This window comes from Pelodiscus sinensis, chromosome 4 (assembly GCF_049634645.1).
Source record: "Pelodiscus sinensis isolate JC-2024 chromosome 4, ASM4963464v1, whole genome shotgun sequence".
Classification (NCBI taxonomy): domain Eukaryota; kingdom Metazoa; phylum Chordata; order Testudines; family Trionychidae; genus Pelodiscus; species Pelodiscus sinensis.
In genome coordinates, this window is record NC_134714.1 from 23,222,491 (window position 1) to 23,238,472 (window position 15,982).

Here is a 15,982-nt window from a genome sequence, read left to right on the forward strand (position 1 = left end):
TCAGCAGCAGTGCCAAGTATCTGAAAAACACCTGTAGAAAAATGTGGGACTTGGGCAAGAGATAGTCATGGATAGAGAATTTTCAGCTGCTCAAAAATGGATCAAATCTTGAAGTTCTAAGACTAGAGTAAAACCCCCAGAATCTGGCCTACGAGATACTAAGTTCACATTCTTAATATATAAAGATTACACTTCAGAGGCATTATTTCTAAGAGCACCCAAAGTAGTGAGTGACGTGTTCCAAAATTGAAACAAGTTGTACAGTAGTCCTTTTTCAAGGATCTTCCATAGACATGACAAAAGAAAGGGGATCAGGAAACATAAAGTAACTGCAAAGAGATTACATGCATACAGAGTGGAAGCTAGGGCAAGGCGAGGTTAAGCAAGGAAATAGCATCTGTCGCTTAGTTAAATAAAGAGCTATCATTTCTTGCTGCTGTTACAACAGTTTGTCTTAAAGTAAAACTTGAACACAGAGAGGAGAATGACACAGATCTGCACAGACCAGGAAATGGCTGTGGGAGAAGCAGACATCCATGCCATGACTGGAGTACAACAACTCTGTTTAATGGTCACTTCTGAAGTTCTGAAATTGGTTTTTGTTCCACTTTGGAACAAAAACAAAACTTTTCAAATGATATCACAAAACCAGAATTGTGTTGAAATGTTCATTTTCAGACTGACACCTGAGCTTTCTGAGTTGGGAAATTTGCTTAGTCTAGTGGTTTATTTTGAGAACCTCTCCTTCCCAAATGTGTCAGTTTTGACTAAATGAAATTTTTGCCATAAACATTTGTACCAACTCTATGACTGAATTGCCATACTAATACAAACCGCTACACACAGGGATCTCCATAGGCGGTCAGTAAATGTTCCACAGTATCACATGTTGAGAGGCTGGGGATAACCACTGTTTATTAAAGTTAACTTGGGTGAGGAGAGTACTGCACATGCTGAGTGCACAGTGTGAAAGAGATCATGCTACTGTGAGAAATACAATACTTTCATTTCCTGACCTTTGTGTATTATTTTATATATATATATATATATATATATATATATATATATATATATATATATATATATATATTGTTTTAATGTTAAAGATACTTTAAATATATGAAAACACAAAGGCTGTCTTTCAAGTAGGAATAAGAAATCCTCCGGAAAGGGGCTTATTTTCTGGAGAATCACGTCTAGACTGGCCCTTTTCTCCGGCTTATCCCCAAGCCGGAAAAAAGCGGCAGCCATGTAAATGCAAATGCCGCGGGGGATATTTAAATCTGCCGCGGAATTTGCAATTCCGAAGTCTACATTAGCATCCCTTTTCCGGAAAGGGGTGCCAATGTAGACACAGCCATACTGAAGAGCATTTTTGAATGTTTCAGCCGCAGCCAAAGTAATGCCATCCCTAACACAAATATCAGGTATTCCAACATAAGCATATGCTGTATTTGGGTGTGTCTAGATTGCTATTGCGTTCTTTTGAAAGAAAATTGAAAGAACAGAGGGCTTTTTCCAACACTGGAAAACATCATTCTACAAGGAAGAATGCCTTTTCCAAAAGAGCTCTTTCAGAAAAAGGTGTGTGTGGATGTGGAAGAGGGAGTATTTTCAAAAGAAGAAGCCTCCAGGAAAAAGCACAGGTGCCCTGGGGGCGACTTCATCCACTCCATCCATAGTAATCACAGCTTACATGCAAGATAGCATCCATTCAGATGCTATCTTTCGAAAAAGCGGATCACTTTTTCGATGAACTTTGGCAATGTGGATGTTCTTTTCAGAAGAAGTTTTTTTTGGAAGATCTCTTCTGAAACAGCTTCTTCCGAAGAAGCCTGCAGTCTAGACATAGCCTCTGGGGGTATGTCTACACTACCCTCCTAGTTCGAACTAGGAGGGTAATGTATGCATACCGCACTTGCTAATGAAGCCCGGGATTTGAATTTCCCGGGCTTCATTAGCATAAGCGGGGAGCCGCCATTTTTAAATCCCCTCTGCTTCGAACCCCGTGCAGCGCGGCTACACGGGGCTCGAACTAGGTAGTTCGGACTAGGGTGCCTATTCCGAACTACCGGTACACCTCGTTTCACCGAGGTATTGCACTTATTGCAGCATATATTGTTGATGTATATGTGAGCATTTGGTGCAAGCAGTTCATGTCCCACAGAGACACAGTGGCTATATCTAGACTGGCATGATTTTCCGGAAATGCTTTTAACGGAAAAGTTTTCCGTTAAAAGCACTTTCGGAACAGAGCGACTAGATTGGCACGGACGCTCTTCTGCAAAAGCACTTTTTGCGGAAAAGTGTCTGTGCCAATCTAGACGCGCTTTTCCACAAAAAAGCCCCGATCGCCATTTTCACGATCGGGGCTTTTTTGCGGAAAACAAATCTGAGCTGTCTACACTGGTCCTTTTGCGCAAAAGTTTTGTGTAAAAGGACTTTTGCCCGAATGGGAGCAGCATAGTATTTCCGCAAGAACACTGACAATCTTACATGAGGTCGTTAGTGCTTTTGCGGAAATTCAAGCAGCCAGTGTAGACAGCTGGCAAGTTTTTCCAGAAAAGTGGCCGATTTTCCGGAAAAAGTGGCCAGTCTAGACACAGCCAGTGTGGGTTGCTGGTGCCAGATTGGCTGACGTGAAAGAGCTAAGGGAGACAAAGAGGTGACACAGGGAGACTTTCAGGGACACAATACAGTCTGCCAGCCTCTGGACTGTGAAAGCAAATGAAAGGCTCAAGGAAGGAGAACATTCAGCTGGAGTCAAAGGAAACAATCCCACAGTTGAATTTGTCCTTCTCAAGGATGTCACAATAACCTAATGTACCAAGGATACCCTCTGGGGGAGGGAACCAGTGTTCCCTCTAAGCTGAGTGGTAGTGTAGCCCCACAGCAACTTAATGATCCCCACCCAGCCAGGAGCTAGAACTTTCACATGGAGTTGCCTGGCTCAGTGGGGCACTTCCCCCTCAGCAACAGCAGCAGTTCCCTGCTGAGGAGAGAGCAAAGAGTCTCACTCAGCCCAGAAGGACATGTCCCCTCCCTATTGGCACAAGTAGAGTTTGGAGAGCTGATTTTTCACTTTGGTGGCAGCACCACAAATTTTAAATAGGTTTTGTTCCAGAGCAGGACCTGGATTTTCTACCTCTGCAATCCCTGGATAAATGGTTATAAATGATAGATAAGCGAAGGCAGTGGCAGCTGCAGCTCCACCTCTTCTGGTTGTTTTGTAAATGGCCAAATCTATTTGTATGAAATGTACAGATAGGTTTGGTCCGCTGACAGTTTTTTTTCTTGTAGTTGAATAAAACTATTCATCTGAATATTTTTACTCTTTTCTACTTTTAGATCTCCCATGAGTGTCTAGCAGAGTAATTACAGTGTTATGGCAGTGATTAAAGCTGGGTCAATCCACTGCAAATAGCACCCTCATTAGAGGCAAATGTTTTGATTAGTGTTCCTTATAATCACCTGCCTCCAAATTTTACAAGCCCTTGGATGAACCTGTGTCAGGGTGTGCATCTTGCTTTTGCATCAGGGTTCTCTATTTTGTGAGCAATTATATTGTTGTTTTCACATTTCTTTCAGTAAGATTTTGTTTGACTAAGTGTTTTATTTTCACATGTGACTGGAGGGAGAGAGTTGGTGAGATGAAACTGTTGATCTTTGTTGGTAATTTCTCCCCCTCCCCCAAAAGGACCTTGTTTGCTGCAAGATTCTTTCTTTACCTTTCAGGTCATTATCTTGACCATGGCAGTCCTGCAAACATCCAGAAGTTTGCTTGCTGCTGACTGCATATTGTGATAGGTGAGTAGTAAATCTTTCTGGGAACCAAAATCCACATATGTAACATCAACAGGTTCTGTCTGTTCTCTGTATGTGCTAAGAAATTGAAGATACTGTTCTTTGGAATACATAGGCAACTTCCTGTTTTGTTTTTAGCAGCTGCATCAGTGTGACTAGTGGAATAACATGTGTTGAAGTTCATTTTTTACTCAGAGTTTCAATAGCCACTCATTTCTTATCATACAGCTCAGCAGTCCTTTACACCCTCATTCTCTAGGATGAGTCCCTCAGCAGGTCTTACTTGGGTTAGAGCTGGAAATATATATATTTTTGGAATCAGGAATAATGGCCCAAGCCTTCAGTTTCCAGATTTGAAGTGAGTCCTGAGCAGGGATTTAGTCATTTCCTACTCAGAAATGAATATTTTCCACAACTTGCCATTGAGTGTATTGACTGTCTTTGGAGTTCCAGATACTACTGGAAGCTCTTCTGAAATCGGGCCCAAGCTTTCTCTAGTTGGCCTACCTCCACCACAACCTCCCCTATCCTGCCACCATAAAGCCTGCCCTTAGCTATTCCGTGCCTTATTTCCTACAATGCCCATATATTACTTTGATTCTGATCTTCCTTTGCTCCAGCTGCACAACAGTCTTCTATAATATAATGCCTTATTATTCAGAGTCTATAACAACCGTTAGGCCACTGATCTTAGCAGGAGGATGAAGAATTGCATGTTGAACCTGCAGCCTTTCTTGACTATAGAGCTCTATTGAATATTAAAGAGCGGGGCAGGCCTCAGGCCTCTGTGGAGTAGCAGGCATCATATGAAAGCTCAGAGGAGCTGCTCTCACTTTGTTTGGATTTTAATTTTTTTTTAAACTCTTAATGGTTTGGCTTGACCAACTTATTTCACTACCAGAGTCTGAGGAGCGGGCTCTCTGAAACTCACCTGCTCACTACCAAGGCTATGTCTACACTACAAAGAAAAGTTGGAAAAAGATATGCAAATTGCGAACCACAATTTGCGTATCTTTTTCCGCTTTTCTTTCAAAAGAGGCTTTTCTGAAATTTGGTGCGTCTACATGGCAGCAAGTTTTGGAAAAAAACTCCTCTTTTAACACATCCCTTCTTCCTCATAAAATGAGGTTTACAGGGATGGTGAAAGACTTCATCTGCTTTTCCAAAAGCATTTTCAGAAAAGCGGACATGTACCTTGGACACGGCATAGCTTTTCCAGGATACCTCCAGTATCCCAGAAAAGAGCTACAGTCTAGACATAGCTTAATGTCTCAGGCCTAAGCAGATGTTCCAACTATACATGAGGAATTAATTGTGTGACCTTGTATTGAATATGGCTCCTTCAATATCACACAGTGAATCTGTGTATACCTCACAGACTCATAGGCTACGTCTAGATTGGAATGATTTTCTGGAAATGCTTTTAACAGAGCGTCTAGATTGGCACGGATGCTTTTCCGCAAAAGCACTTTTTGCAGAAAAGCGTCCATGCCAATCTAGACGCACCATTTTCGTGACTGGGGCTTTTTTGTGGAAAACAAATCTGGGCTGTCTACACTGGCTCTTTTGTGCAAAAGTTTTGCGCAAAAGGACTTTTGCCCGAACAGGAGCAGCATAGTATTTCCGCAAGAACACTGACAATCTTACATGAGATCGTCAGTGCTTTTGCGGAAATTCAAACAGCCAGTGTAGACAGCTGGCAAGCTTTCCGGAAAAGCGGCTGATTTTGTTCTACCAACTGGGAATAGATTTCTGTGGAATTGCTTCCACACCCACTGGCTGTATTGGGAAAATAGTGGGAATGCAGACTGTAAGGCCCAAGGAAAAGACTATTAGTATAGTGCCTTGCACAATAGGGTGCCAGTCTGTTTGAGGCCTTTAGATTCTCTCACAGTGTAAATGTTAAATAAATAAATATGGCTTGCTTACTCCTGTGTGTCTGAATACAAAGGACCATTGATTTTCTGTGAAATTTAGTCACTTTTTCTGTGAAACCAAGTCCTAAGTCACTCAAGTGGTTTTGAACATCTTACCCATACTTCAGAAATAAAGAGACTCTAACAAATAAGAAATTTTTAATCAAGCAAATAAAATCACTAATAAGCAACTACGGGACTGTTAATTTTGCACAGATGGCTGAACTAGAGGGAATATGTGAAAAGAAAAGAAAAATACTGAACATCCTTTGAAAACAGTTTTTCACGCAAATAGAAACAAATTTGTGAAGCAGCCAAGTAGACAAGGTTGCTGAAGCAGCAGAGTAGATGCCAGGTTTATGAAGTAAATAGCCAGGTGCCATCTTGATAGAAACACATTGTTAAACAAATTTTTATAATCTTTTCCAACAAAATTTCAGTTATTTGAACCTCATATATACATGTAAACTTGTCCTCCAGTAAAGGGGAGCTTGCATTCTGTTTCTAGGGAACTGATTCATCGTATATTACTGCTATATCTGTAGACACTCTGTGGTATGTAACCTATCATTTAAATCAGCCTCTGTAGCAAAGGACAGTTGGATAGCTCATGTGATGCCAATGTTTTAAAAAGTCTTCAGAGGCAATCCTGACACTTGCAGGCCAGTAAGCTTTATTTCAATACCGGCAAACTGAAACTATAGTACAGAACAGAATTATCAGACATGTAGATGAACACTATGTTGGGGAAAAGTCAATACAGCTTGGGCAAGGGAATTCTTTGAGGGGTTAATAAGCATGTGAACTTGGGTGATCCTATGGATAAAGTATACTTTCAGAAAGCCTTTCATAAAGTTTGTCACCAAAAGTTGGTAAGCAGTATAAATAGTCATGGGGTAACAGAAAAGGTCCTTTCATGGATCAATAACTGGTTAAAAGATAGGAAACAGAAGGTAGGAATAAATGGTTAGTTTTCACAGTGGAGAGAGTTAAATAGTGGAATCCACAAAGGCTCTGAACTGAGACCAGTGCTGTTCAGACATTCACAAATTATCTGGGAAAGGGTTAAATAGTGAGGTGGGTAAAGTTTGCAGATGATACAAAATTACTCAAGATAGTTAAGTCCAAAGTTTGTTGCAAAGAGTTACAAAGGGATCTCACAAAGTTGGGTGGCTTGGCAAGAACATGGCAGATGAAATTCATTATGGATAAATGCAAAGTAATTAACATCAGAAAACATTATCCCAATCATACATTCAAAAGGATGGGGTCTAAATTAGTTGTTACCGGTTAAGAAAGACAGCTTGGAGTCTTCAGGAAGAGTCCTCTAAAACATCTGCTCAGCATGCAACAGCTGTCAAAAACACTAACAGAATGTTAGGAATCAGTATGAAAAGGGACAGATAATAACACAAAGAACATCATACGCCCGTAGAAACCTATAGCACACCCACCTTGAATACTGAGTGCCCCCATCTCAAACAGATTTAATAGAACTGGAAAAAGTATGGAGAAGGACAACAGAAATTATTAGAAGTCTGTAACAGGTTCCATATGAGGAGAGAGGAAAAAAGATTGAACATGTTCAATTTAGAAAAGGGAGAACTGTAGATGGAATATGATAAAGTTCTGTAAAATCTTGAATAGTATGAAGAAAGTTAATATGGAAGTATTATTTGTCCATTCATCTAACACAAGAACTAGAGGTCATCTGATGAAATTAATAGGCAGCAGTTTCAAAACGAACATAAGGAAGTACTTCTGCATACAAACACACTATCAACCTATGTAATTTGTTTCCAAGGGATGTTCTGAAGGCCAAATTTAAGTAGCTTCAAAACAGAATTAGATAATGGAGGATAGGTCTATCAATGGTTAGTAGCCAAGATGATCAAGGACATTACCTTATGCTCTAAGTATCCTTAAACTTCTGACTGCTACAAGCTGGGACTGGATGTCAGAAGATGGATCACTTGATAAATTGTGTTCACCTTCTCTGAAGTGTCTGGCACCAGCGACTGTCAGAAGACAGGATGCTGGCCTAGATGGTAACAATAATTTTTAAATAGCACAGACTTGTCCATTTAAATAGTTGATTTCCAAAAATATGGCTGGGGTCCAAATACTTTTTATAGTAAGTATATTGCATAATCAGAAAGAGATTAGTCCTTTTCTTTTGCTCTGTGCCATAATAAAATATCAAGGTAGGGAATGTGATGAAATTAAAGGGAATTATATTTAGAACTAATGAAAAAAATACTCTTTCATATCAACCTTTAGACATGATAGTCTACTAACCACTACTAAGGGTACGGCTACACTGCCACTTTTTTTAGATCTGTTTGTTAGAAGAGGCTTTTCTAGACTGGGCCAAATGTTGGAAAAAAAACCCTTTTTCAGAAGCCGCCTTATTCCTCATAGAACGAGGAATACATGGACTTCTGAAAGAGCGCATTTGCTCTTCCAGAAAAAACACGGAAGAGCAAATGCATCCCTGGATGCAGAAAAGTTATTTCAGGATAGTTCCGGTATCCCAGAAAAACTCTTGTGGTATAGCCGTACCCTAAAGTGTTACTAATTTTAATTCTTTCTCCTGGGCAAAAATCAGTTCATGCTATCCTAAATTATCAGATTAGATTTGTATTGCTGCAGTTGAGAATAATATTGGATGAGTAATAGAGACTCAAATGGAAGTAAAAATGATTGAAGAATGCATACATGGTCAGACTGTAATCAGGGTGAAGCCTACATAGGTAGGAGTTGCAATGTAATTATACTGCAAGCTTGCCAGAAAAGAATATGGGATTATAACACATTGATATAACTGGCAGGTTAACATATGGCTTTTTAATACATATTCTATTAGATTCATTATACTGTGAGTATACTCTGTCAGATATTAACTTTTCAGTTCTATGAATTACTGATAATTACAGGGACCTCCCACCCACCAAAAAGAATAAGCGTGGTATAATTGCACTTTAATTGCTCAGCATAACTGCAAAGGAGTGAAATCCTTTTGTGATTGACATCACTAAGGCCAGGATTTTACTCAACGTAGACTTGTTATAAAGTGTTATTGAGATCATTATTTTCATTATCCTAAAATATTTTGAATAGCGATGTGGCCTTCTAGACTACAGAACCCAGGAATCTGCAAACCACCAGTTGAAAACAGATGTTCCATGGCAATGACAACCTGTCACAAACCACGTAGACGTAGCCTGAGGACCCCTAGGATCTGCAGACCACAACCTGAAGTCCACTCTTCTGCTTAGCACCATTTTCAAGTGCAGCAAAGCCCAGTAAAGAGCTCATGGCATGATGAGAAAACAATACAGTTAAGGTGTTACACTGCATGACATTTTCACCTTGGATAATCACACATAGCTCTGAAGTGTTTCGGTGAGATATTTCAACAGAAAAAGATTAATCTTAAATAATCTTAAATGACGAGTCAGATGTTATTTGGCATATGAGGAAAAGAAATAGAATTCAGAATGCAAGGCAAGACACGGAGATGATGAAGAAGCAAGAACCAAGCAAAAATTTCAACACACTTCTCTAACCGCTCATGCCTATAAATGTAATGTGCTTCAGATATGTATTGCCATTTGCTTTCTAGTGCAGTTCACCAATTTAGTCATAGAATTAACCACCTTATCAGAGAGATTGTCTCATAGACTATCTTCTCCCACCAATTATGATTAAGTGGACCATCTCTCTCTTTAGATAATATGCTTGTGGCAACTACAGCAATTGTATAGATGAAAAATTGAGAATCACAGCATGTTTAATTTATTTTTAACATCATGGAATGCTTAATTTAGCAGCTGAAGACAAAAAGGAAGGACTTTCTGTAGAAGAGCTTCATCAAGTGTTCCATGAACCACAATTTGGGAAGTCTAGTCTAGTGTGCAATTTTACTGGCAAGAATGTTTGCAGAAATATTAAATTTTAAGAAAACATTAAAGACTATATCCATGGAATGGAATGCTTAATTTAGAAATGTCAGTACTGGCACCGTTCTCAGGGAATAGAAGCAATATGAAGTGACTTAAGCCTCTGTAAAAACTAACCAAGCTGGTCTGACTTTTGAACACTGATAAACTCATAGGCTGCGTCTAGACTGGCAAGTTTTTCCACAAAAGCAGTTGCTTTTGCGGAAAAACTTGCCAGCCGCCTACACTGTCCGCTTGAATTTCTGCAAGAACACTGACGATCTCATGTAAGATTTTCAGTGTTCTTGCGGAAATGCTATGCTGCTCCCATTCGGGCCAGTGTAGACAACGCATTATTGTTTTGTGCAAAAAAGCCCTGATTGCAAAAATGGCGATCGGGGCTTTTTTGCGCAAAACCGCGTCTTGATCGGCACGGACGCTTTTCTGCAAAAAGTGCTTTTGCAGAAAAGCGTCCGTGCCAATATAGATGCTCTTTTCTGCAAATGCTTTTAACGGAAAACTTTTCCATTGCAAGCATTTGTGGAAAATCATGCCAGTCTTGACATAGCCACAGTGAATTGGCTGTGAACAATCTACTTAACAATTGTATAGCTCTCTGAGGAACAATGTTTCACAGAGCTCTTGCAAAGCTGTGACTTGATGGTGCAATTCACATACTCCCTTGCTCATTTATTCCTTAATTGTACTGTTCTAATTATTATAAAATCAATACAAATTCTGTAATTAAATAGAATAATTAAAGGAACGGGAAGGACATTTGCCTTCCTAACGTCAGGAATAATATATTTCACTCAATTTGCTGGGAAAAACCTAATATATATGTCCTGACAAATACATTAACACTGTCCAGGTTGAACCTAGGTTTTTATGCCTACAGCACTTTGGTATCCATAATATTAGTCAAAAAGGGTTAAATGGATTATTAATCTTAACAGAAAAAAATCTCCAAGAGATTAAAATATTTATTATTTTGACAAAGACACACATAATTAAGCTGGCCTCTTTTTCATACAAATACATGTTTGAAAATTTAGATTTGGAAGGTTTTAAAGGATTACTTTTATTAAAATGTCTTATTTATATGACTAGAAACAGAGCACATAGCTGACAGAAATAGCTAGCCTAGCATGAGGTCACATGCTTCCTACCTGTTGAATAAAGAAAAGCATGTTGCATTTGCTTGCCAAAAATCCCCTCTTGTGCCTTTGTTCTTAACAAATTCAAGTGCTTTACAAAGCTAATCTCTGTAACCTTTGTGTTTTCATGAGTCTCTGCAGCTTAAGATTCCATTTCTAGAAGTAGCCAGATAATTGGGGATCTTTTAAAATCTTTTATTTTCTATTTTTAGGTATGTTAATAATGATGAGTTTAAATTCTTTCCAGAATTTTACCTCTTCATTTCAGGAACAGATAATTAGTCAGAAATAGCAATAACCCTTCAGTTTCTGTTTTGTGTTAATAGCTAACCTGGCTGAACAGCCTTGGAAAAGACATATCTTGCTAGTCTAATGGAAGCTGGCAGGATTGCTACGTTTTATTTCTGCTAGCAGGTTCTGTAGCAACCAAGGTCATGTAACAAAAACGTTAATACCCCGTAATAGCTATGAATGATGCTTGCAACGTTTTCTGCAGATGATTTGTTCATCACTAGATAAGTCATTATATTTAATGGACTTTCATAAAGTCCATCTTAGATGGATATTGAAGATAAATGAGAGATCATTTTAGAAAAGTGTAACCTACATTCCCTCTCATTCAATCCTTAAATTCAGGTTGTGACCAAATCCTGCCTTGATTTCCTCCATAATGTGTAAAAAATTCATCCCTTCCTTTATGTAACCAAAGACTAACTCACTCATCTATCTCCTGACTCAAATACAACAATGTCCATCTCCCAAATCTTCCTGATACTAACATGGCCCTTCTGCAATCCATCCAAAATGCTTCCAAGAAAATCTACTTTCTTGCCACTCGCTTTGATTATGCCTTTGCTGCACAATCAATTCCAGTATACAATTCATTTATTGTTGCACATCCAGTGGGAGGGATGAGGGGAAATGCGATAGAGGTCTATGAAGTCACAACTGGTGTGAGAAAATGAATAAGGAAAAGTTATTTACTTGTTCCCATAACATAAGAATTAAGTGAAATTAATAGGTGTTAGGTTTAAAACAAACAAACAAAAGGAAATACTACTTCATGCAATGCACAGTCAATTGGAACTCCTTACCAGACGATGTTGTGAAGGCCAGGACTTTAACAGGGTTCAAAAAAGAACTGGATACATTCATGGAGGTTAGATCCATTAATGGCTATTAGCCAGGATGGGTGTGCCTAGCCTCTGTTTGTCAGAAGCTGGGAATGGGCAACAGAGGTGGGATCACTTTATGTTAGCCTGTTCTGTTCATTCCCTTTTGGGGCACTGAGCATTGACCACTGACAGAAGACAGGATAATGGGCTAAATGGACCTTTGGTCTGACACAGTATGTTCCTTCTTATGTTCAGCATACATTGCTATTTGTAGTAAACTTCACAGCCATTAAACGATGTTGCATAGATGTGACAAATTTGGGGTCAATGGTTTGGTCAAAGCAAGAGAATTATCAGTATTTATTACTGCTATGTACCCATGGGATTCTTGATATGATATCGAGGCAGAGCATAAGGCATGATCCCTACCCCAAAAAGTTTAATGTGTAAGTAGAATATTAAGAGCTAGATGTATTTGAGTGGGATTATATGGTGGGATTACTTCTGGTGGCAGGGAAGGGGGATTGGGATTGACAGGGGATTGGGTTCCCTTTCCTTTCATGACATGTTACTAAAATCTCATACTTCAGTGAGTATTCCCATCACTGTATGTTGTGGTGTTTTTTGTTTGTTTTGCTTTTTTCCCTTCCTTCATCTGAAGCATCAGAGATTGCCCTTATAGGACGTGGAACACTGGATAGGAAGGGCCAATGCACTGAGGTGCTATAGAGAATTCTCTTTTGCATGTGCTTGGCTGGTGAATCTTGCTCACATGCTCATGGTCTAAGTGAACAACATATGAGGGGTTGGGAAGGAATTTTGCCCTGCTCAGATTGGCAGTGACCTCAGGGAGGAAGGTGTTCACTTTCTTCTGCAGTATGGGTTACTTGCTGGGATTATCTGGATATACATTATGCTATGCATGGGCTTTGGGCACTCGTGTACTTCAATCCCTCCTGTTCTGTCTGTGACACACACTAGCCTCTGGAGGGCTGTGATACTTTGATCTAATTCTGGTTGTTGGATTTGGTGTTGGGATGTTTGGGTGGCATTATGTGGCCTGTGATACACATGAGGTCAAACTATTATATGGTAGTGCCTTCTGGCCTAAAACTCTGTGAAGCTAAAAGAACAGAAGTTATTAGATAAGTCGCCAACCAAATGCATACAATGAACTTACAACCTCTGTGGTCTGGGAAATCTTTATTCCTCTTCCACAAGATCTTTGACTACATTCTTCTCTGAAACATAATAATTCTGTTATATTATATCAGCCTCTAGAGGCTCCAAACAAGGTAGAGTTCAACTGTGCTAGGCCCTGCACATACATATAGTAAGAGAACAACTTACCATCTAAATAGGCAAGGCAACCGAAGAGTGGGTTAAAGGAAATATTATTACTCACATTTTACAAAAGGGGATGTGAAGCACAGACAGATTAAGTGACTTGCCATTATCAGCCAGGAAGGCTGTGGCACAGCATGGAGTCAAACCTGGATCCGACCCCAAACCCTCCTGCCTCACTAGTATTATTACTTATTAAAGTGATGTAAAGATACATAGCACTGTGCAATAAGTGAACTCTTGGACAGACTTTATATTATAATGTCATGAGAGGATACAGCACAGAACTAACACAGGATGAATGATATGATCATGTAAACAGAATATTTCAGAACCAAACTTCTGTCAGAGGACAGGGCACCCAATTAAATGGGCTAGACTAGATGTACCACATTGTTTCTCACTGATGTTAGAGCTACATGCTGTCCCTCTTAAATTGATTTCCGTGATACTTAAGGGAACAAGGCTCAGATGCATAAGGGTATTTAGGCACTTGCCTCTCCATTTGTTATGGGTCACTGCCATTCTGAACCTCTCCCCCTCCCCTCACAACACACACACACTCAATTCCTGGCTCATTCTGTTGGCACCAAATTTCCATTAGGATTTGGTCTTATTCTTACTTCATTTTTCTGTGTTTTCTTCCTAGCTCACTTAGGCAGCTCCTCACTCAGCTCACTGGCTTCTGAGGTTCCCTTCCTTTGGCACTGACTCTCTCCATAAACTGCATGGGGAACTTGGGAATCTAATTTACGGCTGATAAGTATATTTCTGTAGTAGGGAGGATGATGTGGGCTTCATTTCCTACGTTTTATTAAATAAACTGGAAAAGGGGGGTATAGAATGGCAATGAACACTGTGGATGAGAGGTGATGGAGATTTGCATAGCTATAAAAAGTTCTGAACTGCATACAGAGAACATTTTGTCAGAAGCTAGGGAAGCCAAAGTCCTTTATACCATCCCATCTAAGATATTTCATGCAGTTCTGGAGATCTCCGGGTTAGAGAGAGGATTTCAAACTCTAAGAAAGTCATAGAAGATCAACAAAAATCTGGATTAATTGATTCACGAGGTACCCTTTTGGAGCTTCATTGTATTTTCATGCCCTGGTGGATGCACTGGTATTTAATGAAAAACCTCTTTCTCACTGTTCTGTTATGAATGTAAACTACTTTTCCTTTTTAACTAGTTTCTCCAGGGGTGATATGGAAAGCCACAACTAATAAAGGTGTTAAAGGGAGAAGACATTGGAGACAAGGGATAGCTCAGTGGTTTGAGCATTGGCCTGCTAAACCCAGGGTTGTGAGTTCAATCCTTGTGGAGGCCATTTGGGGCAAAAATTTGTCAGGGATGGTACTTGGTCCTGCTGTGAAGACAGGGGGCTGGACTTGATGACCTTTCAAGGTCCCTTCCAGTTCTAGGAGATAGGCAATCTCCATTAATTTATAATTTAATAACTAGAATAAGGGACTGAGATTATTTAACTTCTCTGTGCCTTAGTCTCCTCATCTCTATGGTGGTTAGAATGATCCTTAGCAACAGGGGTTTTGTGAACTGCTGTTTATGAAGTGCTTTGAGACCCTCTATGGAAAGGGATATATAAACACACATTATTTTTAAAAGGCACTATTATGATGTGTCTGTGAATAGGGTAAAACAAAGTAACCCCCAAACTAAATAAGAAACACCCGGACCCCAGTGATGCTCACTCATTTTAATACATTGAAATTTCAGTTATAAATAGAATGTATAAATATTCTTGCTGACATGACTAGCACTAAATACATAATCTGATTCTCCTGTGAACTATAATTTATTCATGCATAAATTTAGAAGGGACACAGTTAATTATTTCACTCAGTTACTAAGCACTCATGAGTGCCCAGTTCTGCCTCGAATATGGAACTGTGACCAATGCAGAGATATATAGTTGCCCAAATAGTAGTGTCACTGTAGATCAGCAATGGCAAAAAGCACAGCCAATGCCTCTGTAAAAGTTATTTCAGTTTGGAACTTGGTTCCATGCCTGTGTCAATAGCATATGTTCCTTGACTTCAGTATGCAACAGATAAGGTTGTTGGCGCATGAAGAATTTGCTTGGAGTGTGTGTATATAGCTCCCAGTGCTAAACCAAAGAGCATATACATACTACAAGCTTCAATACATCAACAGAGAACAGCCCAGGGATAGGGGCACTGAGACTTACTGAGCTCCTGGGCAAGGGGACAGGTCCTCCATACCCCTAGAAGGGGCAGGGCCTTGGATGGAAGGGGCGGGGCTGAGGGTAGTCAACCCTCAGCTCTGGCCAGTGTGTGCTGTGCTGCCCTCAATGCTGCTTGGAGTTCACTCTAGCAGCAATTTAGAGGACCCAGGTCTCCAGCCACCACTGCTTCTGTGGTAATAGTGGCAGCACTAGGAGCCCTGGGCCCTTCTGAATCACTGGTCTCCAAGGCAACCATCCCCTTTATATGCCCCCCCCCCCGCCACCCCCATCCACCCCCAGCCTGATAAAGTTAATAGAAAAACCTCTAGTCATTTAAATGAGCTTTTTCATAGTTGTACAGATGTTAAGACCAGAGGGGACCATTTTGATAGTCTAGTCTGACCTCCTTTGTAACACAGGCTATAGTGTTTCACCCAGTAATCACTGCATCAAACTCAACTTTTGATTGAGCTATCATCTCTCTAATGAAGGGCTATCTTG